Raw genomic sequence first — 24,008 nt, 5'->3', positions numbered from 1 at the left:
GTGGGGTGCTAACAACTGTGACCCCAAGTAGTTCGCGAATGAACAATGGCAAGAACTGTGATTTCTTAGCGTCGACATTGATTAAAGTCGGCACAGATTATCAAATGATAAAATGCGCAGGCACCGGACCGGGAATGTCCGCTGCCTGCACAATGCTTGTGTGCACATTCGCATGGCTGCCTGTCGAAGGTTCTCGCCCTCTCATTGCGAAGACGTTCGCGTTCTCGCTTACCATCGACATCCGAGGAAGACACTCTCGCTCGTTGCTTCCGAAGACTTCCTGTTCGCGTTGCTCTTTGAGTTTCAAAGCTACCACTTCTCGTTTTTCAATGGGTTTTTGCCCTTAATTGCTCCACTTTTCTCCTGAAAGATTGCACCTGACGCTTCCTTAGGCGATTGCGCTGTCTGTCCTCTTTCGTGGTAATTGTTCTCGCCTGTCGTTTCCGAAGGCGATCGTGTTCTCAGCGATCTTTGTATGCCGATAGGCAGCAGCAGTGTTGTAATTTTCCGCCAATGATGACGTCATTTTGTGAGATCATTGTGGGTGGCAGTTGACGAGTGGGATATCCAAAAGGAGAAAATGGTCGTTTTTGTTCGAAAAACACCGCAGTCGCCTGAGTAAACCAGATATCGCAGGAAAACGCTTAAAGTTAAGGTTACTTAAATGAAGATTTGAATTTTTCTTCAGAACCAAGCTTATAGTATGTACCATATGTACCATATTATAGTATGTACCAAAGTTCCTGTATTATAAGCGGATTCGAACTGACGCGTTCTGTAGTGGTGACAACACTTTTTTTTTCTTGTTAAAGACATGTGCAGCTGGCACGGTCTCAAACATTGCGAATATGAAATGAGGACGTGCACCTCAAGTACGGAGCAGAAAATCGCCAGATATATGCGCTGAAATATTGCGCATGTGGCACTTCGGCCGTTTCCCACGTACGCCGCCGTCTGTAAGGCGTACGTGTTTCTTTTCAGACTCGAAGGCCTTCGGCTGAGTCACGACGGTCACGGTCCGACGATTCAACTTTGATTTCCTCACTGTCGCAGTCTTTGCTGCCAGTAAAAACAGCGTGCTGACACTTCCGCTAGCACGAAATGGTGAGAGGGACATGTAATGGTACCTCAATATCACATTGCTTACCTACTTGAATACGAAACTGGAGAATTGTAACGGAAAAATGACCAATTTCTAAGTATTTAAATGTGAAATATGCATGGTCTTGGGGCAGAATTAAAACGCAACTATAGGAGCGCGCGCTGTCCCAGCTGCGGAGCTGGTTAAGAGAAAAAACGCCGACGACGACGCGAAACGCAGGAACGGGCACCAAAGAGCTGCGCTCTGAAAGCACGATCATGGCGCAGGCAGGTGGTGACTGGCAGCTGACATATGGTCGCGCACGGATTGGACGTAGGGTTACCTGATGTTAGGCCCGGCAGGAGCCGCCAACTCAGGGCCCTCCTTTCATATGGGAGAATGATATCGCAATCGGCCTGCCATGACCCAGGCATTCTGAGTCAGACACGTTGACGCAGACTCGTTCATGAAGCATGGTTAAAGCGCATGCAGTTTTTATATGTGGGCTGATAATGTACGCTATCGCGTCATACCCTTAAAGGCGGAGCTTAAGCGACCCCCGCAAGTTTTAAGGCGAAAGCCTTTTAATGACTCATACTGTCGTTCTCAGAAGGTGTCACACTACTGCGGCCACCATAGGTCACGTGATGCCAAACAAGATGACGGCCACCATAGTCAAGGTGAGCCATCCTGGGCCCACGCCCCACAATGGGGACAGACCTATTAAGGCGTATTAAGGCAATACCCTTTCATTACGTGGGAGGCGGTAGCTGGCAGCTGACATGGCTGAGCACTAACTGGACGTAGGGCTTCCTGACATAACGTTTGGCAGGCGCTTCCAACTTGGTCATCTGCTCTCATATGGGAGGGAGAATCAAAATCAGCCTGCCGAAACCCTCACATTCACGTTATCCCTAGGCCACGCAGGCACGTTCATACGGCTCGGTTAAAGCGGGGCTTTATATGTTGGCTGGTAGCTTACGCTATAGCGTCATACCGATCCAGGCATCCGTGCGGCGCCTTTCATTTGTTGTTGTTGTTGTGGCTGTAGGAAGAAGGAAAAGAAAATGCACGGGCCTGCTACTGGCTCTGTAGCTGAGCAACCTCCGCTGCCTCGTGCGGACAAAAGAGAGACCGCAGAGAAGAAAGAAAAGGAAGAGGGAAAGAAAGACGCGCGCCGCAACAACAGCCGTCGTCCACCACCAGCGGTGGCGTGTGCAATGACGGCCTATAGAACAGATAAAAATTCGGCGCCAGGCTAGCCCCCGCCGCAAGCGGCGGTGACCCACCTGTACCAATCCCATCATCACTTCCTCGAACGCCGCACCACACAGCCTACAGAAGCAGACGCAGTAAAACCAAAAATCAACGAAGTTTCAAACAAAAGCTTTCACCTTATTGTAGTTTAGTGGTCCAAAGTGCCACAAAAATTTCGTAATTTTTTAACGCGCTCTATTGCGTTTCGCTTTACACTTGTCTAGTGCGCATAATACGCCCATGCAAATAAATTCAGAAGGCCTATTGTGCTTGAAGTGGCATCGCTGAGCTAGATTTTATTCAAGGCCCGTTTGTTTTACCTGTTCCGATAAATGTTTCTGCACTATTGTGCCCAGTAAACCCACTCATGTGAGCGCCCAACTTTCTTTACAGCGCCATTTAAAGGCATACTGCACAGCGTATCTGCTCAAAAACTTTAACAAAGATTCAACTTTGAAAACCTCGGTGCATGTCTTAAAGTAAAATGTCTTTTTCTTTTCCGAACCGCAGAAGACAAAGCGATATATATCTTTTGTAAGCTTGAGGCTCATGTTTGAGGGCAAAAAATATTTAGTAGTGACTAGCCATGCAGAATGTGCATTGAGCCCAACGGCTTGCTGAAGCGCTACTGGGGTGGTATTGCGGTATGCTTACCAACCCGTATTCGAGGAACAGTGTCTTGCGACTCCTTACTCTTTATTGTGGTCAATTCAATATGACTCAAATGAGGCCAAGACGCATTTTAGTTTTCTAAACCGCAGACCGAAACTCATTTTTAATGATTCGTGATCGATATGATAAAACTGGCAGAACAAAATGTTGAAAAAAGATTCGGAGGAATTTGGAGTATGAACAATTCGGCTAAAGAGTAAACGACATAACACCGCCTGGTCATTTTGGGAACTTTTTAAAAGATTGTTAAATGGTTGCTTTCTGAAATTACGCGCAGGGTCATGCCGTTGTGAAGCCATTACACTGTCGACCGATCAAATTTTTTTCCGGTTGATGTCTACGACGGGAGTTTTTTCAGCGGAACGACCTGCACACGCTATATACAACCATTTCCATCGTTTTCTGGTTTTCTGCGCAGCCGGCAGAAAGATGCACACCTCTTACTTTTTTTTTTCTAATATCACAGGATCTTCGATTAGACGCTCCCATGAAACTACTGAAACATAGGAGAGCTGTGTAAGGAAAACAGGTGCATTGTCGTCCGTACTGAACCGTGCAAGATTTTTATGAGTTTAGAAATAAATTTGTCCTATCAAAGGTTTACACTGCGCTGCGCGATGATGCGCTGACGAAGCCTCAGTATGCTCTGTATCTATGAAAACGTTGGCGGCCACAACTGAGGTGCAGTAGAAGTGGCAGGCGGGTATGCCATGCACAAAGCTACCAGAATAATCATCCTTACACGGGACGAAAAACTGATAGTGACAGGTGTACCGCGTCTGTTTCAGGCGTATCACAAACGTGCGTGTGTCCACTCGGATATACACTCGGATTGCACCATTGGTATAGTATATAGCACGGCGCCGTCACAGCTGTAGGTTAACAAAGACAAGTATATATCGAATGGCAATTCTTTTCTACACTGCGGATTCTTTTTATACACTTTGGATTTCTCCAGAAATAGCGTTTCAGTGTCACCGTGTCCACTGTTCTCGTTATAGCGACCTGTGAGCGACAAGTATTTGATCAGAATGGATGACCTTGAATGGCACGCCTTCTGAAATCGGGTGGCCGGTGGCTATAGCGCCACCCTGCCAAGTAAAGTGAAGGGGCGATAGCGTGTATTTGGGTATGAGTTCTGGTTTCAACGCCCCATATCGACATTGGCTAACAGAGATGCCGTAATGGAAGACTGCATAATAATTCTGACCTTCTCAGGTTCAAGGTGCACTTACATCGTAGAGTTGAGTGCACGGGTGTCTAACGTTTAGCAGCAATCGAAACGATCTGGCGTTGCCGGGATTTGGCACAAATGTTCTCGGTACCAGCAGCGGTGGATTTTTTTTTTATCTTTCATATCTTCGGCGGATCTTTGAGTCACATTACGGATATTTTTCATTTAAAGCCATTTTCTTTTTATATTCTCAATTATATGGTTTTAATTTATGTGACGTTTCGTGCGTTTATTTTTTTTTTTTTTCATTTTACTTTCACGTGATCAGCACTGTAACCCATTTCTAGCTCGTCTCTACTGTTCAAGTGGTAATTTTGCCTTCCTCATCATTAAATTCCAGACCTTCAGGCAGGCTGATCATGTGCGTCTAAGCATCCGGATGTAAACGTTTACAGTCATCCGGGAATCGTTTCAGGTTGTGTGCGCCGTTATTCCGATAGATAGACAGCGTCCACATTTGTAGCGGGGGACTGAAAAATACGACATGACTATTAATTCCCAGCGTCCTCAATGTCTTCGATTTGACAGCAAATTTTGTTCTCGTGTCTAAAGTACTTTATTGACCTTCTTCCCTTATACTCTACTGTCCCCGATTTATAACTGAGCATGCTGCGGCTGTGCCTTTATTCTTCAGTTTCCACTTTTTATAATATAGTATGCTCTTTCTGCATACTACATAGCGCTGGGTGTTGTTTCACGAGTCATATTACATCAAACAGCACAGCAGGTTTTGTTTCCTTCGCTTCTAGTTGCTCGCACTAATTTGCATCGGTGTCGTACACCGCAGCCATAAGCGTTATACCGAGGAGGGGATGAGGCTGATTAAGGTAAGCTGCCACCTTTATTTATATAACCTCCAGGTCGGTCAGAAGTCCGCGATGTCAGTGCTGTGATGTGATGTTTTCTCGAGCATCATGAAATTTTGGGCGCACTTTATAATTAATAACAGAGTGTAGTTTCGTCGTAACGGGCTTCATTTAGTCGAAAAGAGAGGCAGACAGAAGTTATCGTTATCTGTTAATAAAACTACCTGACATACTGGGAGACTGCCAGAGTTGTTAGCAAAGAAAAATAGACGTCGATAATGTGTCCAGGCCTACAAACAGTGCAAAAAAACTGATGCAAAGAAACACAACCACTCCTCTGACATTGCCTCGACTCACTGCAAAATGCAATTTTTCGATCTTTACTTGAGGAATGCAATAATATTCACCATGAGAAACAGGTTACGTCAGTTTGCCTAGTCAGATGCAAGAAGATAAAGCCCACTCACTGACCGCTAATGGCGTCGCGGCTGAACGTCCTTAGGCGTGGCACAAGTCGGTCACATGCAAGCCGTAAAAAGCGTGCTACATAATCCGTACACCATGGTTGATGGCGCCTCTGCGTCAGGGGCGAGGGCTAGGCCAGAACGTGCAAACAGATCCGCCGGTCACGTGACGTAACGCGAATCGCGCCGCGGTTGCTATCAGCCCGGCTGAAACAAGCCCGTTGCATTCACAGCCGGGATCCCGCCTTATAGTGGAGATCAGCGAACGGCGAAACACCCTGGAAGACGCAAGTGCAATGACACGTGATCCAACATTAGCCCCTAGTGGTCGCGAAAGTTGTTCGGTACGCCGAGACGTAAAGAAGAGTGGGAGAATTCCAACTTCTAGGAAGAGTGAAATAACAGCGAAAGTGATGCCAGCGCGACGCGACGACGCCTCCTATAAAGAACGGTCTCTGTGAGGGCCTATACGCCTGCCGGCATAATATCACAAACCTTCGACAATATCTGGCGCGGGATTTTCCGATAGCCGTCGCCAACGCTTGCGGCCAAGGCGGCGGCGAGCGTAGATGCCTGAGACCGAGACCGGATAACATATTTTTTTTCTCTAGCTTATGAATACTTTACGGCTCATATAAGACGCGATCATACAGCGCCACCTGCGCTCTGTATCGAAAGGCTGCAGCTAAGGTAGTGATGGCTTTGTCCTAGAGATGGCGCTTCCAAATGTTGCTTGCTAAATCGCTTACTGCTTAGAGGCACCCTTATGCCGCCTAGAGCCATTTTTTCACCGCCTCCAGGGGCGTTATTGCCGCCGTTGTTTCTGGTTGAAGCAACACTTTTTGACTAATTGCTATGATGCATATGAGGGGAAGGTAGAAACCCTCAGTTATGAGAGGCGGGACCACAACATTGTCGCGAAATGTGACAACATCCCATCCCATCCCATGTGTTTAGCGCGCGCTATTTATGATCGACTCCTATGATAATGCATATATCGGTTCGATTTATGTAGTTTTACCCTGAGCCATGGGCGTTGCGCAGAAAAGGTGCAATATGAAGCCGCGCTGCTGTAGCCAAGGGGTACGCGGTGCCGTCAGCACAAGCATCTGCGTGCTCTTCCTAGAATACCATCCTGGGTTTATTTAGAAAGAATATTTTTTCTGTGCTTTGCTGCTTGTACAGCCGCCATGCAAATTTTCCTTTTATTGGAAATTTTCATTACACGCCGGCTGGTGAAGCGAACTTGTAAAGGTGCACTCGCGCGAGGCCAGGCGGTGCGGAAGAGCCGCCGACGTTCGAGCTGTATAGGCGCACCCGCATGAACACGTCGAGCATATCACCTTTTTCAGGCTAATACAAGGTATTGTGTTCGATAGTCAAACGCCTTTGCATTAGTAGGATCTAAAAGGGCCGTCAGCGTAAATCACCCCAAAACTCGCCTGTGTTTACATCCAAAGTAACAAAATTCAAGTGAGAAAATAAGTTAACTTCAAACCATACAACTCTCACCGCTGTCGCGTTAAGGTTGTCGGTGATGTCACATTATAGTATGTACTTTTATCAGCTACCGCCGAAAATGCATCCTTGTGGGTAGTTATTTTGCGCGTTTTATATTTGTATGGATGTAAAAGAAGTTAGCGCCCAGTACACCGAAAGCGAATTGTGACGTAAACAAGATGGCCCGGCGCTACCATTGCAGGATGTGCTGGCCTTGATAATTTCCTTCCTTTCTTGATAATCCCATTAAAAAGTTACCCACTTTTACCAAAGTTACCAAAAAGTTACCAAAAGAGGTACCCACTTTCTGTGAACTCTGCAGACGTCTGCAGACCCTCGCAGATCCTACTCGCCCGCCTCCCTCATCAGCGCATTTCTGGGTCAGGACAGGCCCTATGGGCCGTCAGCCGGGAAAAGTACGCGAAAAGTTCGCTTAATTGCTTGTGTTTTAGCGCGAAACCCTTTAATAGTTCATGCTGCCGTGGACAAAATGTGTTTCGCTTTTGCGGCGTTCTGACTTCATAGAGGTCTAGACCAATCACAGAGCCCTACCACAGTATGCGCGAATGCGTGCCTTATATGACCATATGTCAATGAATGATCAAGTACCAATAAATAAAATAAGTAATTAAAATCGATAACTAATTAAACAATTAATTATTCCTGTATAGTTAATTATTTGGTTAATTACTAATTGTGCCAGTTGCTTACCAGAAGGCGACACTCAAGCTTTCGCCTCTCACTACTTTAGTCGCTAAAGCCACTCGTAATTTTTTCGTTTTCGTCAGCGCCATTTTACGGCCCTTAACTGCTGGCGTGTTAAGCACCTCGCGCTATGCTTATGCGCTAGCGCCTTTTTGTTTTTGTGTGCCTGTTTGCTGTCTATTTCTGAGCTCAACCCCGCGTGAAAATTGCTTCACGCTGTTCGCGGTTCTTCGTAAAAAACATGTCATCAGCAGCAGAACAAATGGGTGCAGAAAATTCGCCGCATACGGAAATTTGGGTCGAGCACATCGTTCTTTGCGAGATACTGTGTATTTCTATGTGACTGTGTGTACTTATGTATATGTAAACTACTTGCGACTTCATCACGAAGCTGATAATCTTCTTTAATTCACTGACCACTGCACGTCGTGGCACGCGTTATCATTTTCATTTGATAACACAGCTCAGCGGGTTCTAGCAGGGAATGCTGTTTCATTGAATGCGCTTACGAAAACCGCATAAATTAGTGAATCTAGGTTTCGGACTCTGGAGATAACGCCTGCAACAGAGAGCATGTTTTTTTTTTTCTGCCTATTGAGCTTTGATGTTTATTTTTTACGTATTTCTTGATCAGGCTAACGGCTGCATTGCATGCGTTTTTTAGTTCGAGTTTATGTTCAAGTTCAAGCTTTGATGAGCTTGTGTCACTTTTGAACTGTGGTTTACGCAACACCTTTAACGTTTTGAATGCTGCGTTTTCCTGGATTTTTAAAGTATATATTACAGGTTTGAACCGTCAGGAGTCACTTGAAGCAAAATGTTGCACCTGCGCAGTACTGCGTCGGCGTTGCGCTGCGCTGCGGCTGTGTGTTCCTACTCCGAACCGGTGTTCTGGGATCTGGCATTTTCTTTCGGATGGTCCTGCCAGCAGCTGAGCACACTGGCGAGATACACTAAAGCCATTTTTCTCTCTTTCTCGCGCGCTCCTCACTTAGGCCGCAGGCAGTGCTGTCAGCTGTCAAGGTATAGCATTTATACAAGCAGTAACTTTAGTTCGGTGTGAGGAATGAATATATTATGTATACGTTTTCGTCAGACGCTAAGCCCTAAGAGTGCAGATCCGGGTGCACAGTCTCAGATACAAACTTTCCCAGACCACTCATTTTCCTTGAGGGTTACTACATAAAAAAAAGAGAACAAACGTTCGTATGTTGCGAATGACCAGCAAGTGATTGACTGAAATGGCAGCGAGCCTAACCTGACGCTTGGCCGTACCAATGCCTAGAAAACGCAAGACGCACCACAGCTGTGTCTTAGCAAAGCATGAAGCTGAAATACAGGAATATTAGAGGTGACATAAACAGAAAAGACTACGTAAAAAAAAAAAAAGGAAAAAGAAAAACAGCCAAATGTTCAAAATGGATAACACCAATTCCAGTCTCTTTAGAGTAGCTATGTAAGAGGAGATTATGACAATTTAGACGATGACGTGCGAAGCGCGGTCTGAAAAACGCCAGTCTGGCACGTGAAGGAACCGGTTACGATTCAGCCAGTCTGCACAGCTTAGGAAGTAAATGCAATGAAAAAAGAACAAGCAACGACTACACTGGTCTAACACAGTTGCAAGCGAAGCTGATCCGTTTTCCTCGGCCTTTTTTCAGAACCCACTCGGAGCAAAGCTTGAAAGGTAAAATTTACCTCAGACAAACGTCAGTCTTTGCTCATGATTTGAGTAGTAGTGATAGTGCACCAGAAACGAGCTCTCTGCATCCCGCATAGAATGTAAAGAGGCGGGAACATTTGTTGCACCTGTATTTCTCCTACCAAGTAGTAGGTTTTAATCATTTTCGTTTGGTCCAGAATTTTAATTCATAAAAACAATGAATTGTGAGATTGATTAAATGGTTACTCTGGCGTTGATAGCGAGTTTTTGCGATCAACAGCAATGCGGATATTTCAGGTGCGGGAAATAGACCTACTTTGTCAAGATAACTAGCGACTGCATCGATATTTTACTGTAGGGTGTCCTCTACTGCTCCGTGAGACCAATAAGTGCACGAAACAGTAAGGTCATCAGCATAGAATGTATGTTGTAGGTTTGGAATAGACTCTAGAGTACGAGATAGAGAGCCATTACGAGATTAAAAAGGGTTGGTGACAAAATAGCGCCCTGAGGAGGACCACGCGTGACAGGGAAAGGATCGGTGACAGAATCGTGGAGACGGAACTAGGCCATGAGGTCGCGGAGAAATGCAGTTAGGTGGCCGCATATCTTTGGACCATAGCCGGTATAGGCTATGATGCTTAAAAGAGGATTGTGGACGAGGTTATTAAAGACCTTACGCACATCAAAGGCCACTATGGGTTGGGTTTTCCTCCTCAAATTCGTGTGTGAGGAGGAAAAAGATGTCCTGAGTAGACACACATTTTGGAAGTCAATTTGTTGAGGGGGAAAGAAATCTGTAGATTCAAGATGAGCCTCAAGCCGATTTAGCACAATCCATTCTATGGTCTTTCCCGGCATGAGGTTTGAGAGATCGGGCGGAGGTTTTGATCGAAGCGCAGTGTTTTTGTCTGGCTTTGGCAGTAGGGATACAAGTTGTTTCCAATATGCTTCTTTGTCGGAGAGGTTTCGAATGAGCGAGCACATAATCTGTTCCTCACTTCGAGCTGACTTCCGTTTTAGCTGTTCAAACACCCAGTCGAGATCCCAGAGGGTAAACGACGCATCGAGTTCTGCATTGCAAGCACCAGTGCACGGATGATAAAAACTAGGTATGGCAGGAGCAATATAGAGTCGCGAAGTTGGGTGCTGGAGGCATCCGCGCCTAGTAGTGAATGGTGCTTCTCGAAGTGGGAATAAGATCCATTTGAGGCCCGAGCAGTTCTCTGAGCAAGTGCCAGGTTATATATTTTTTTATTTAGCGTGTCGTTGATGGAGTCACAAATATTATTCCATTGATTCGTGGCAAGTGGAACGTAGGGTTGTTTAACCTGTCGCGTCAATTCGGTTACACGCTCAGACAGTCGAGAATTGTTGGGCTGAGTGCGAATGGTGCGCAAGAGTCGTTACCGCCTCTTTCAGATGCGGACAAGGTAAGGGTCCCGATTATCTGAGGGGCTGAAGTGGAACTCTCCTGGGAAGGGAGACTTTGTTTCTGGGCCCGCTTGAGTGCTTTTTCCCTGCTCTGAAGACTGCCAGTTGTATGAAAGGTGTCTCGAATAGCATATTTTCATGCCGCCAACTGAGAATACCCAGGTGCGACTGCCACATTGATGCCACCAAGGTACGACGGAAGAAGGTTGCTGTTATGCGTGTGACGTTACGCACGCTCCCCACTCTGCAAGTGGCATCTAGGACACACGTACAAAACCCAAACAAAATAAAGGCATCCACGCAAAAATAGGTGGACTATGTACTGTAGATTTAGATAATTGCCTCCTGAATACATTCTCAGAAATTTCACACAGACAAAAATGTCTGTGCAGTATACTTTGAAAGGCGGAGCTTAAGAGTCTCGTACATTAAAAAGAGTAACCTGGGGCGTTTAAGATCTGTATTTTAAAAAAATAACTCAAATGATTTGCTTGAAGCTCTCAGTCGCAAAATAACTGCTTGCTTACTGACCACGTTTTTCAGTGCGGAGTATTATTCAGCGCTGGTGTCTGAAGACCCCGAATTTTTTTTTTTTTTTGAGGGGGGGGGGGGGGGGGGGACTAGTCTAGATAAGTAATTGCAACGAGAGTTCATCATTCCATTACCTAACGTAATGGTCTGTTGACATCAGCATTCACCGAGACAAGTGAAACTAACCCGCTGGCCAAGTTCCCTTCTCCAAAGGTCGATGAAATTAGTTGTCGATATAGACAATGCCGTAATAAAAAGTTTAATCTGTTTGGAGCAGTCGTAAAATTTATTTAACCAGCGAGTGATTAGCCGCTGCATGCACATCGCTTCGGGGTGCCAAGCCCTTTTGGCTGAAATGTGATAGAATATTCTAGGACGGGTATAAAGCAAATGTTCAGGTCTGTTTCAACAACTACATTTCTGATGCGATTTCACTCGTTAACAAATTCACAAACAGCACTCGGCGAAAATGCGGCGCAAGACAAAATAAACGTTTAACAGAGCCTCAAGGTGCTAAAGAATATTGCAGAATGTGCAGGTCTGGGAGCTGCCGCATCATATGTGGGAGGTTTAACTGTGTGTCCCTCGCGATCTGCTCCGGAGCGGTGGCACTCTTTACTGCGGAAGCCACGGGTTTAGCCTGGTTTAACCATACTTGCGGCGTAACCAGGCAGCCGCCGAGACAAATGACGGAGCTTTAACCCTACTTCAACTTCGTTATAACGAACGAAAGCCGGGGCTAACAGTCTACGGGAAAAAGAGCGAGGAAAAGTTCAGGAAAGGCGGTTAATCATCAGGGCGTTTCAGCTGGATATCCTGTGTTGTGTAAAATAAAAGAAAGACACATGAGAAAAAAACAAAAACAAAAAAAGAGAATTGCGGAATGCCCCGCCGCGGTGGTGTAGTGGTTAAGATGCCCGAATACTGTGCCGGAGTACCCGTGTTCGATCCCGACCGCAGGCGGCTGCGTTTTGATGGAGGCGAAACGAAGAGAGGTCGGTGTGCTGTCCTGATGTTAGCGCACGATTAAGATCCCCAGAGGGTCGAAATTAATCCACAGCCCTACACTACGGCTCCTCTTTTTCTTTTTCCGCTTTCTCTCCCGCCTTCCTCTCCTCCCTTACGTCGTGGTTCAGGTATCCACAGAGAAAAGGGTGACAGATACTACGCCTTTCCCTTCCTTTGAACCAATTTAATTTAATTAAGAGAATTGCGGACTGAAAGCCAAAGCCAACTGCAGAAGCGTCCTGAGCACTGTGAGGGAAGGCGCGCGCTGCGGCTTTAGCAGACCACAGCACCCGCTTTTAGACGTCAGGCACAGGAGATTCGCGCATCGAAACATGCTCCACCGTGAAGCAGTGCTGGTCAACACAGTTTTTGGTCGGTCAACACAGGTTTGTGACAGTTTCTGTGATGCGATCACAGCGTAATTCGGACCCCGGTCGTTTTCTTTCGTTATGTATAGCATGGATCGGCTGATGACTCGCATGGGCGCGCATTCCGCGGCACTTCAAGGTGCACATGGTGACTTCAAGTACATAATCAGTATTTTACTCGTATGGTACTGTGCGCTATGGTATGCTAGCGTGTGGTATGGAACTGCTGTTAAGGAGAACCCCGTACTGCCGGATTCCGGATTAATTTAGTACAGTGTTAGCGTACGTCCCTTACAAAAATGAGTGTGTAAAGTATGTGTTCCAGTTGTTTACTTACGTAAAGTCAATAAATGCATCACAAAAAGGACACACAAATGTTATTGATATCCAGTCCACACGTATCAAATAGTGGCACTCCGAATTGTTGACTGGCTGTACTGATGTTTTTGCTTGACGACTTGTATTGAAGTTGTCGACTTAGCACAGGTTGTCAACACAGCACTAATCCTGCGATCAACATTCAAGTTGTTGACTGAGTGTGCTGCTGTTGTGGAGTTTACAAGCTGTATCATAGTTGTTGACTACACACAAAATGTCAACCTTGCTGTATAAGCATCCTACGTCAGCTATTGTAGAGTAATAACCAAGTGACATATATGCAAATGATTTAATTTATATGAAGCAGGGGGGGGTCAGTTTTTTTATTTGGAAGACCATTTATTGAAACGATGTGGCATTATTTGAACATAAATACAAAAATCTCATTGCAGAGTCAAAATACCACACACTGCACCGCCATGCCAATATACAAGCGACTACGGGATTACTTCGTGTCGCGGTAGGCCAGAGGTATCAAGCGTCAGTGAATGCGTTCCCTGGATTAGGAGCTGCGTTTAGAGATCCACATGGATATTGTGTAGATCGTGAGCATGGCCGCGAATACAGTGTATACGCACAGGACAGGGGTGTTTAGAAAAAAAATTTTATTAGACATAAGACATTCACATGACCGGCGACAAATGACCAAAACAGGAACTGCACATGATTAACAACAAAGGAAAGTGTACAGAAAATACATCCTAACGAACAAATACGTCACAGATCAGTATTTACATACAGAATAAAATTTGGGCAGTTCGTGATGATGATATTGTTACGAAGCGGCAAGCCGATTGAAACAGGAGACAGAACATGACCGATGACGATGGTAGATGACGTTTAATGAATGTTCGCGGGCCCTATAGCGCGAGCGCTCCTGCCCGCGCCACTGCCCGCTTCTTCTTCCTTGTCGTCCGTAACATGACCCGTCCCGATCGTGGACGAGGAAGTTTAGCGATGTTAATGATTTTATGGCATGATGATGGGCGTGTCTGGATGCTTGAAGAAGAAGAGGAAGGAGGAAGAATAGAACGGCTTGCCGGTACGATGTCTGATGCGTGGGTGATCCGCCTCCCTTGGAGCTGTCAACCATCCGTCACCCTCCATGGGACCGATGGCTCGAGGTCACGTCGGGCAGCTTGGGCGGGGGTTGCGTGTTCGTGTCCATCGGTTCCTTCGGGTCCTTCATCTCGGTTCTGATTGGTATGTCTGTTCTCCTTGTCTTCAGGTCCGGGCTGGGGGCTGGGCGGTGGTAGTTGTTCAGGTCTGGGCTTGAAGGGCTGGGGCGAAGCTGCTCGGCGATGTCCCTGGGCCCTCGGTGATGGTCCCGGCTTGAAGATGGCGTCGATGCTCTTCTTCCTTGTCGTTCGTAACAATATATACAATTTTGAGTTGTAATGTACATGAAGATATAGACAGTGTAGAAAATTTGCCAAATAAAATAAATATAAACATATACAGCAATCATATGCACAGTATGTTTTGAACCTGTGGGTTGCAATGTGAACATCTGTGAGTGGACATATATATTTGCATTATATTGCAGGTATCAAGGTGTGTTAAAAACCACGACGCACACGCCCATTCAACATGTGTGGATGCACATGTGTGTTGCGATGTATACAGGAGTGAGTTGACATAAACATTTACATTGTATTGCAGGTTCCAGGGTGGGTTAAAAACCACCCGTACACGTCCATCCGACACGGAAACAAAAGGGCAAAACCGTTGGCGAAGGAACTCTCGTTCACCAAGGTAGAAAAGTTCCTCAGCCAGAAAGCTTACGATCTCCTTTCGTTGACGCACCAGGATAGACAAAAGCGTACGTCGGCGCCGGCTCGATGCGACTGCCTCACAACGATTACGCCAAAACGCGAAAGCGCCAGCTACAATCAGCAATCGTGCAAAGCGACCGCGAAGACACCTTCCATATTTGGTGATGGTTTGTGTTATTTGGTCGCTCTTTTCTGGTGCAGCCTGACTCCAACCACACAAACCGCATTACCCAGAACAATTGTATACTGAATTTGGTTCGAAAGTATAGCCCTATGGTTTGTGGTATACAAATAAAATTGCATTTAAATAAAACCTACGCATTTAATACTTCGAATTACTAGTTAAACCGTTAACATATCAAATTAGCGACCGAATCCTGGACCGCCGAAACCCCTCAAACGAATCCGATTTTGATTTGGGACGTTTACTAAAAGGAACATACATCTGTAACGGGCAGTCGTAAACAAACGGGAGTGGTACCAAACGATTTATCGTGATGAAATCTATCGGAAATGATGCGTCGTATATGTTAATCACGTGATCGTAATTTTTCCGTTAGGCGGCGCTAGACGATGTGGAAAAAATTTAATAAATAGAATGATGATTTAGTTAACCAATCTACATCAATAATTAAGATATAGGTAGAAAAATGAGCATGATAGCTGCTGCTACCAACTCGTTTCAAAGGGGACGCTCCTATATTCCATCCATCCATCCAAGGCAACTGTATGGTTGTGGTATACAAATAAAATTACATTTAATCATGTGATCCTAATTTCTCCGCTAGGCGGCGCTAGACAGCGTGGAAAAGTATAACCCTATGGTTTGTGGTGACCTCTAGTACATAATCAGTATTTCACTCGTATGGTACTGTGCGCTATGGTATGATAGCGTGCGGTATGGTAAGGATGACAATAAGGGCAGTGCTGAAAGAGAGTAAAAATAGGCGGTTGAAAAATTCTGCAGATCGCAATATGGTGATAGTAGCCGCAGGGCTAAACGATGTCCTAAATGGTGACACTGCAGGAGTGGTGGAAAGTTTAGCTAAGGGAGTTCACGATATCAGGGAGATAACACAGCAAGCGCAGATAGTTGTATGCACAGTACCGGAGGTGCTAGGATCGAACGAAAAGCTGGAAAAGGACATGGTGACAGTTAATCAGGACATAAGAAAGTTAAGCCTGGGGAAACGTATCGAAGTGGTTGAGGTAAACAGGGAGGTGCATAAAGCAGGTTTTGGCAGGGCTTTTAAGCTAGATGACATTTATTTTAACAGAAGGGTGGGAGTAGAGATCAGCTGGCGCTTGGCAGGCAGGGCCGTAGCTTTTTTAGGTGGTCCGCGAGGGCTCCGTGCGCAGAGGTAGTTAGAAGTGAAGCAGAAGAAAGCATAATAACGCAGGCTGAGCCCTCAAAAATGGCAAAGAGGAGGTCGAGAAAGAAAAGTACAAAAAAAAAAAGATTTAACACTAGGATCAGCTACATAAACATGCGAGGATGTAGAAAAAAAGCGAAATGCCTAGAGATAGAACAGCAGTTGAAGGATGACAAAATAGGTGTGTACTCTCTATGCGAGACTCATCTCAGGGATCTAGAACATCCGCCGTTTATAGAAGGCTACGTCTGCATGGGAAGGGTACAACAGTACGAGAACGGAAAAAAAGGGTGGAGGGGTAGGTTTGTTGATACACCAGGGAACAAATTGGCAAAGAATTAAATCATCTTGTAAAGAACATATCTGGATATCAGGAACAATTGCCGGCATAAGGACATAGCTAGGGCTAGTTTATTTAGTAACAGGACACCAATGCAGGCAGGAAAACAAGGATCTTGTTGAATGTCTCAGTGACGATACAAGCCAGTTTGGAGATGGGGCCGATATTATTCTGCTGGGGGACATAAACGGCCACATCGACGATCTGGATGGATACACGCGTTGTAACGGGAAGTTATAATGTTAGATTTCTGTCAGCGACACGACCTAGTTATAGTAAATAGAGAAACAAAATGCGAAGGACAAATTACGTGGGAATTCCGCAAGAGGCAGACGACCATTGACTACTGTCTAATGTCGCAGGGAATTTATAGCAAGGTCACAAAAATGGAAACAGATGAAGAAGGGGAGTGTAGTCTGGGAAGTGATTATAAACCTATTAGTCTGCAGATGGGGCCCCTGATGAAAAGAGAAATGGAACTTAGACAAAAAGAAAACGCAAAATTAAACGACGATCAAATAGCGCAGATAGCAGCAGACATAGAGGAAGCAATAGAGAAAAGCCTCATGGAAGACTGGGATTATGAACAAGTAGAACTACTCATAAAAAGGGAAATTAAGGAGGTTAAAGTAGCGAACCGCTGGAATGGAAAGAGGAAGCCACGGAGCTGGTGGAATAAGGAAATCACGGAAGCCATTCAACAACGACGGGCTGCTTTAAAAGAACACCGAGAGGCTAAGAAAGCACAGGTATCTCAGGAGGAAATCGACCAAAGATGGGAATCATATTGACAGGTACTCATCCAAAGTAAAATAAAACAGTCCACCGATCGCTGGATGGCTGACGTTCACGATGCCTCTAAAGGCGGACCAAGAAAATTCTGGAACTATATAAACCGGCTAGGTAAAAAGAATCAAAGAAAGCAGGACCGGATTAAAGATAACGAGGGAAATTGTTTAATGGAGACAACGCAGTGAATTACATTATATCCGTTATAGCCGAGTCATTTAAGACCGACGATAGGCTAATCTCCGCAAATCAGGAAGCAACACAAAATAGCAGAATACAAAGCAGCTTAGAACTGACCAATCTGAACTGGAAAAAGGCAGAAAAATATTCCTAAAAACACATCTACCGGAATAGATGGAATTCCGATCAAGCTGATCAATCAACTTGGTCCAAGAAGTAAGGAAACGTTGTTGAAAGCTTTGGAAACAGTCATAACGAATAAGCAAATTCTGGACACCTGGCGGCAGAGTAAAATTAATTTGATTTATAAAGGGAAATGAGAAAGGACGCACATAAAATCCTACAGGCCGATTGCCATGACATCTGTTATGTACAGATTTGCCATGCAGGCAGTGAAATTAAAGGTGCAAGCATGGGTAGAAAGTAACAAGATTCTCGGAGAACTTCAGAACTGCTTTAGAAAATGGTAGGCGCTTAGATGATAACCTGTTCGGGCTTACTCAATGCATCGAAATATCTTGAGTGGAAAATAGACCTTTATATTTGGCCTTCCTGGACATAAACGTGGCGTACGACAACGTAAACAGGGAACTCCTGTGGAACATATTAAAAGAAGAAGGTATCGGGCATGAGATAAGAGTTCCTACAGAAAATATACCGGGATAACAAAGCAGAAATTACATGAGTAGGGATAAGAAGTACGGAAGCTGTCAAGGTATGCAAAGGATTAGGACAAGGTAGTCTTCTATCACCGCTGTTGTCCATGCTTTATATGATAAACCTGGAACGGAGGATACAAGAAAGTAACCGAAGTTTCAACCTGTCATATAGATTAGGTGGAAAGGCAGTAGGGCAGCGCCTCCCCGGTTTGATGTATGCCGACGATATATTGTGCTGCTAGCTGAGAGCCTGGAGGAATTGCAAACTCTAGTTAAGTATTGTGGAGGCGAAGGGAACGCTCTAGGCTTCAGTTTTAGCGCAGTTAAGTCGGGTCTGGTGATTTTCAGTGGCTCAACTGATCAGGGTCTTAAAATACAAGGCCATGAAATACCCAGAGTAGCAGAATATAAATATCTCGGGGTATGGGTAATCGAAGGATTGGCATACATTGGAAAGCATGAATAATCACTTAAGGCCAAAGGGCGAATAAATTCCGGGATAATGAAGCATAGGGCATTGTGGGGATACAAAAGATATGAGGGTTTGAGGGGTATTTGGAAATGAATTATGGTGCCCGAACTTACTTTCGGAAATGCAGTTTTGTGCCTAAAATCAGAGGTACAGTCGACATTAGAAATAAATCAGGGAGCCGTCGGACGATTAGCACTAGGTGCCCACGGCAAAACCACAAATGAGGCGGTAGAGGGGGATATGGGCTGGGCATCTTTCGAAGTACGGGAAGCCAAGAGTAAAATATTATATGAAGAACGCCTGAGGAAATTGGACAATAACAGATGGGCACCTAAAGTATTTAAATACCTATACTTAAAAAGCGTTGACTCACAATGGAGGAAAATAACTGGGAAACTAACCAGTAAGTATACTGGTCACATGAACGAAGAAATAAAGAGCGTCAAGCAACAGGTGAAAAACACAGAAGGTAAAAATTGATTAAATTCGATGGAAAAGAAACAGTGTGGAATTATACCGAAAGGGGAAAAGGCAGGTCAGGAAGGAAGCTTTCTTTGATAATTCAAGAGGCAGTTCCCTACTTTTTGAAGCTAGATCAGGGTGCCTTAGAACACGCAGCTACAAAAAGAAATTTAACAATGAAGATGACGCATGTGCTGTATGTGGTAACTCCAGTGAAACAATTGACCATATTATACTCAAATGTAATGGTATCCATCCGGAAGTCGATGCAGGCGCTGTCACTCTTCCTGGAGCTCTGGGGTTTAGAGATAGCAGTGGCCGGATGAATAAACCTGCGGTGGAAGCTAGCAAAAAAAAAAAACGACTGGAAGATTGATGGCTTAAAATCAGAAAAGTGACATAATGTTAGCAATGTAGAAACAAAAATTTAATAAATGAATGATGGTATAATTAACCAATCTAAAACAACAATTAAGATATAGGAAGAAAAATGAGCATGATAGCTACTGCTACCACCCCGTTTCAAAGGGTGCGCTACTATATTCCATCCATCCATCGTGAGTATATAGAGCCGACTGCTCGGGAGCTCAACTTTTTTCTCACCATAATAAACAATAATTTACTTGTTAACAGGCTATCGCATTGAAACTGATTCTATTATTTTTTGCGTAAGTAAAATGCGAGAAAACCCAAACATCTGTTGTCATCTGCAACGCGCTTTGGTTTTTTGTGCCAGAAGGGTAAAATGATGTAAACATGGAAGCAGACTCATCAGCAGACAAAAAGCACTAGAGGAAAACAAGAGAAATCACAAGCAAGAAAAAAAAGCTAGCGGAGTCAAGCTATGGACCAAGATCTCACTGAGAATTTTTGAGCATAGTCCGTATATGTTTCAGCCAGTCAACCCATAGTTAACAAAATTTACACACATGTTAGTCAACAACTATATGTATTTAGTTAGGTCAAAACATGGTTAACACACTTTACACATGTTAGTCAACAACTAGGCTGTTGACTAAAGGTAACTATCTATTTCGTTTACACTTGTTGACCACAGTCAACACCTGTGTGGAAGCTGTTGACTCCACAATTTGTCCACATTCTGATTGATTGATTATTAGGAAGGAAAAGGCGCGGTAACTGTCTCACTTGTTTTCTGTGGACACCTGAACCACGCCGTAAGAGAAGGGAGGGTGGTGGGATTGAAAGTGGAAATGGTGAAAATGAAGCCGTAGTGGAGAACTACGGAGTAATTTCAACCGCCTGGGGATCTTTAACATGCACTGACATCGCACAGCACACGGACGCCACTTCGTTTCGCCTCCATCAAAACGCAGCCGTCGTGGTCGGGACTCGCGTTTATACGCGCAGTGCTAAAGTCTTGGCGCTCATCCGTTGTGCACAGCGTTGCGTTGCTGTTCTTGGGCGGCAGGTCGGGGATTCATTTCGCCTTAGAAGATTAAGAGTATCGTGCGGATGTCACTCATTTATGAGGATGTTTTTTTTTGTGTGTGTGTGTGTGCTAAAATTGATCAAAGTTACAAATGTAGCAACCCGTATCTCAGAAGGACCCACCCGCGTCACAGAGGGCTGTAAATAGGTTCCTAACGTACCTCAGCATGCAGAGATGGACTGAAGCCAACGCGTGTTGTGACCCGATTTTTTTCCTCGTCGGCGGCGTACGTGCGCAGTGACGTTATGTCGTTGGCGCCAACGCTTAGACCGGGCACGTGTAGCATGCTTTCGATTGCTACGGCCACGACAGTGGGTTTACCCAACATGCTGACGAGAATGCATTTAGCTTTCCGAAAATAGTATAATTGTATTGCACTTCCGCAAAATAAAGAGGACCATGCGAACGCTTCGATGCGATCTGGTTACTCGCCACGTGTGGGATGCGAACGAGTTATACATCGCGATATGGGATGCCTCCTCAGATGAGTACAGTAGTCAACAAAACCATATGACATTGCAGTTTTTCGACTTCTTTAACTGCACCAAATCTTACTCATGAGTTTGATGGGTAGACTATGTCACAGTTTTAAACAACACAGAACAAAATTGTCACCGTATTAACCCGAAACTTCGGCCCGTGGCAAATTTAGTCGAAACGTTCTTCCTGCGTTGCGTATTGTGATGTTAACCCCTTTCTTCTAACGTAGGCACCAGCTTGGCATTAACTTTTCACTATAACACAACGCCAAATATATACTTTGTATTTGATAAATTTTTCTCGTTCACGTACTGGTTGACAATACTGAGGTACAGGGTCCAGGAAGCTTCCAGTAGCCCGCTAGTTTACGTGTATCCGCTCATGCAGCTGCTAGTCAAAGTGCTTCTCGGCGCTCCCTCCTTTTCTTTCCTAAGGACTATAGGCAGGATGATTCTTTAATTCAAATATTCTCAGCAGGTGAGCTGGGCCCCTTCATAAGATTAACTTTGCTCTTTTTCTAACAATTTCGCGCAAGCGCAGAAAAGTACAATCGGTCATCATTCTGTTTAAAATTGTATCCAAGGCTCAGATTGTTGCGTGATTATCGAACCACATTCTCTTCAACAGTTACCCGATCGACATCTATATTCGTTACTAGAGGCTGGGTTTTTAGGCACCATAAGTACACGTTTAAGGAGCCGAAAATAGGTAGGTAAAATTCCGCACCGAACGGAGAAATATATAGGCACCAAAAACTTGAACAAAAGTATTGCACATTATATATGAGCCGATAAGAGGCACATAAACACTGCAACAGAATGAGAAGGAAAGGACGCGCATTGATTTAGAACTTCAATAAGGGAGAGAATCTTACAAGCAGTTTTCGCAAAGTTGTTCCTCAACAAACCATGCAATTCGCATGCTTCAGCAAAGCATTGCTCGGACGGTCGCTGTTGGGCGCGAGAGATAGTTGTGAATAGTGTCACAAACCGTTTGAAACACATTTGACGGGCCTGGAATCAAACAATAAAATGCAAATAGAACTACCCAGAACCCGGAGAGTATTACTGAAAACAAAAAGTTGATGTTTAGCGCCAAAAATTATGGATGCATGCTACAAAAATAACGAGCCTGAACGTCTTTACCAGGAGAGTACAAATTGAAATGCACAACGGAGACGAATTTAAAGTACCTGATTGATACATGAGCTGAAAACCTTTACTCGTAGGCGAATTAAACTTTCATTCTGGATATACAAAGTGCTTCTACACTAATGTATGTATGTATGTATGTATGTATGTATGTATGTATGTATGTATGTATGTATGTATGTATGTATGTATGTATGTATGTATGTATGTATGTATGTATGTATGTATGTATGTATGTATGTATGTATGTATGTATGTATGTATGTATGTATGTATGTATGTATGTATGTATGTATGCATGCATGCATGCATGCATGCATGTATGTATGTATGTATGTATGTATGTATGTATGTATGTATGTATGTATGTATGTATGTATGTATGTATGTATGTATGTATGTATGTATGTATGTATGTATGTATGTATGTATGTATGTATGTATGTATGTATGTATGTATGTATGTAGTAAGGGGATTGAAGCGTCTGGAGCCGTACCAGCTTCTACGGGTGCTTGCCACTAGAAGTGTGGTGTGACACCCGAGATACCTGATGCAAGGGAAGATTGCAGTACATTGCGGCTTGAGATTGCAAATGCAGGTAAAATAAGATATTTTGCAGGGACCAACGTATATCCTGCGAGGTCCTATGACAAATAAAGACCGTCCGTCTGGAAATAACTGTTAAATCTAAAGAATAATTAGCATGCAAAACGTCATCCTCCTGTTAATAAGCTCCAAAGAATGCCCCCTTCTAATTAAAAAAAGTGGTAGGCTGAAAAGGAACGCTTCATATCAACAAATGTTCCGGGAGCGGGTTTCCAAATTAAAGCATCCGATGCCTTTACTTCTCGGTATCCTAGAATGTTAGCTAGAAACTGACCATGAAGTCTACTTGAGCACTGAAAACACCTCGTTTTTGTACAAGGCGGGCAGCAATTTGGCGATAACTTTTTCACAAATTTCCTACAAGAAAAAGTAGAAGATTTTTGCTGTACATTATCGATTTGCCGACCCCCCCTCCCTCCCCCCACACACACACAGAAAAACCACAACACATATTTCAGCTTTATTACAGTGCTCGCTAGAAAAGTGAAGTTGACCCTCAAGTAGGCCAGGCCTCCTTCGAGGTTTTCCTGAGAGGAGGCGAGGCCACTTTTGCCCTCCTGACTGAAACGCTCTCGTCGCCTGAAAACCTATCTATAGCGGTCTTTATCCCATAAAGGTGGCAGGTTTAGCATACAAAGCCTTCCAGCCACGTTGTCCAATGTGAGATGAGGGTTTCAAGTCAGGAGAGGTGCTTTGGGTGACTAATCTTTGAACGAGAGCATGCGCTGTAAGAACACATCCATGAGTAAAGCAATAATTTCGTTAACATCCTTGGAATGCTTTCTGAGTTCTTAACAAATACGGTGAATCAGGGCCGATGGCATGAATCATCTGCAGGCAGAACGCCTTCAGCAGAAATGTTTTTTTTCCCCATATAGATCCATGTAAAAGAAGCAAACCCTTGGTGAGTTCCGTGCCATTCGGATAGGTAACTTTCAAGGATTTATTAAAATGATAGGTTATAGTTCCCTGTTTGCCCTGTGAAAAGGCTTTGAGCATAAAATAAAAGACCCTGGCATCTTATTGGTGTCAAGCTTTTCGGCTGGGAATTGTGATCAATAAACCGTTACTTCATATCTGTTGTTAAATATACGGAGACTAAAATGAAGCAGCCGCCGCGCTAATCTCGTATCTTTGCAAGCATTTCTTCGCACCTGGTCTAGAGG

General features: G+C 44.5%; 1 protein-coding gene across 4 annotated transcripts in view; it reads right to left on the bottom strand.

Annotated features, from left to right (window-relative positions):
* The window catches only part of LOC146191876 (DNA damage-regulated autophagy modulator protein 1-like), a 103,520-nt gene that overhangs the window by 74,188 nt on the left and 5,324 nt on the right, over positions 1 to 24,008 (bottom strand). The window contains exon 1 of one of the 4 annotated variants that reach the window (XM_084602319.1): positions 5,518 to 5,708. The exons of 2 other annotated variants lie outside the window; for them this stretch is intronic. The gene's annotated coding sequence lies outside the window, so the exon portion shown is untranslated. Of the gene's footprint in view, positions 1 to 5,517; positions 5,709 to 24,008 lie in introns of those variants that run through there. One more of the 4 variants, XM_084602318.1, reaches the window with a different exon arrangement.

The sequence above is a fragment of the Amblyomma maculatum genome, chromosome 4 (genome assembly GCF_055883805.1).
Source record: "Amblyomma maculatum isolate TAMU_Amacu chromosome 4, ASM5588380v1, whole genome shotgun sequence".
Taxonomy (NCBI): Eukaryota; Metazoa; Arthropoda; class Arachnida; order Ixodida; family Ixodidae; genus Amblyomma; species Amblyomma maculatum.
This window is presented reverse-complemented; position numbering and strand designations above follow the sequence as displayed.